Raw genomic sequence first — 2,508 nt, 5'->3', positions numbered from 1 at the left:
TAATGGTTTGATTTTTAAGAATCTGCTCTTGTGAATTAAAATTATTAAATGCCAAATTAAATAATTTATCACTAGAAACCACTCCAAATAATACAATGTATTTTTGGGACGGAATGAGAATAGAATAAGGAAACTTGGAACAGCACCAAAAAAAAATTTTTTTCTCCCCAAAACTATTAAAATATATACATTAAAAAAAGATCAAGTGTTTCTATTTTGATATGATAAAAAGAACAATTTTTTTCTTGAAAACCAAAAAGTACATGTAGTAGTTCTTTGGATGGATGAACAGCATGAACAATTTTAAAATGTATTTCTAAATAAATTACATTCTGACAGTTTTTTTTTTGTAGAAGCTGCTCTCAGGTGTGACAGCAACATCTTGGTCAAAGTCAAACAGCTGATTTGTGTGAGAGCTTCCAGCCGGGTGTGGTGGCGCGCACCTGTAATCCAAGTTTCCTGGAGGCTGAGGCTGGAGGATGGTTGGAGCTCAGGAGCTCTGAGCTGCAGTGGACTATGCTGATCAGGTGTCCGCACTCAGTTTGGTATCGATATGGTCTTCCTGGGGGAGCCCGGGACAACCAGGTCGTCTAAGGATGGGTGAATCGGCCCAGGTCGGAAACGGAGCAGGTCAAAGCCCGCATGCCGCTCAATAGTGGGATCGCACCTGAGAGTAGACGCTGGAGCACAGCCTGAGTTTCTCATCCAGACCCAGTCTTTTGTCACACTGACCTTTTGCCTCAGTAATCTGATGTGAACTCCAAACAGTACTTGAAATGATACAGCACCTTTACACTTCCTGTCTTCTCTTTTCATCCAAAAACATTGTTTCTTTAAGCTTATACACTGCCCCCTACTGGACAATAGAAGCAGTGAAATCAAGCAAAAGCTCACCAAGATAAGTTTTGTTCATAATTTTTATTGATATAATTTCGACAATTTACAATAAAAAATGTTGATGTCTTTCCTTATTTTCTTCATGAATGTAGAAATTACTTTATTTATGTAACTGGTGGTATTAGTAATTTATTGCAAATGAACATGGTTCTGTAACCTAAGAACCTTTCTGAATAATTATGCCTAACCAGAACACCAAGCGACGAAAATGGACTATTTGTGACTATTATTATTCTATAGATTTGTTATTTATATGTATCCAAGCATTAATCCTGGGTCTAACTATTCTGCTGAAAGACCCACTCTAGTGAAAATTGTGTTTTTAATATGTTATTGTGGCGTTTTTCCCCTGATGGGGGACACATTAAGAAAATTCAACTTAAAGTGGCATTTTTGTGTGTTTTCTTTTTTCAAATCATTGTGAATCAGAAAGCAGACAAAAAAATGCGTTTGAAAAAGAGCATACTTGTTAATACACTGGGCGGCCACAAACTCCCTGCTCCGCCCCATTCTGTTGCAGACAAATAAATCCATGGACTTCTTTGTTTTCCTCGTCTGAGCTGGTATCTGTCTCAAAATTGGACGGCTGGGTAGCTCCTTGCAATTTTTTTTGCACCGGTAATGTGACTTAGGCGTTGTGAGGGGCTGTAAGCTAGCGGGAGAGCATGTAAACAGAGAGCTCTCATCAACATGGAGCGGAAGGGGGGCGAGGTTACTCCATGCCAAAGTTCTCGCCCACAACTCAGAAATTAATTTCTAAGTGCTGAAGTGTAAAGGTGCTGTATCATTTTAAGCACTGTTGGATTTAATGTCAGATTATTGTGATGAAAGGTCCAGAGTGTGACAAAAGACTGGGTCGGGATGAGAAACTCAGGCTGTGCTCCAGCGTCTACTCTCAGGTGCGATCCCACTATTGAGTGGCATGCGGGCTTTGACCTGCTCCGTTTCCGACCTGGGCCGATTCACCCATCCTTAGACGACCTGGTTGTCCCGGGCTCCCCCAGGAAGACCATATCGATACCAAACTGAGTGCGGACACCTGATCAGCATAGTCCACTGCAGCTCAGAGCTCCTGAGCTCCAACCATCCTCCAGCCTCAGCCTCCAGGAAACTTGGATTACAGGTGCGCGCCACCACACCCGGCTGGAAGCTCTCACACAAATCAGCTGTTTGACTTTGACCAAGATGCTGCTGTCACACATGAAAGCAGCTTCTACAAAGAAAACCTGACTTTTTTTTTTAAATATTGTTTTGATATACTGAAGGAAAAAATGAATACTTTTATGATAACTCGGTCAAAAATCTGCAGCCCAAATTTGTATAAATTAGTATAAACATGTTTTATTCATGTATTCATTTTTTACTACAACTTTAGCTTTAAAAGCAAAACATCTCTTTTGGATGTAAAAGATAAATCTTTTATTCAAGTGTACTTTTGGGAACTTTGTGATGGAACTAATATTTTAAAATATAAAGATTATGCTGAAGGAAATCTGAATATTACAAAATAGTCATTGTCATTGTTATAAAAATAAATCTTCTATGAAGATCACAACAATATTGTATATTTTTAAGTAAGTCAGAAACAGCAGATCCAGTTCTACAAAACAA

The sequence above is a fragment of the Oryzias latipes genome, chromosome 18, assembly GCF_053564925.1.
Source record: "Oryzias latipes strain Hd-rR chromosome 18, Olatipes_Hd-rR_3.1".
Taxonomy (NCBI): Eukaryota; Metazoa; Chordata; class Actinopteri; order Beloniformes; family Adrianichthyidae; genus Oryzias; species Oryzias latipes.
The sequence above is the reverse complement of the archived record's forward strand: the minus strand, read 5'-3'. Positions refer to the sequence as shown.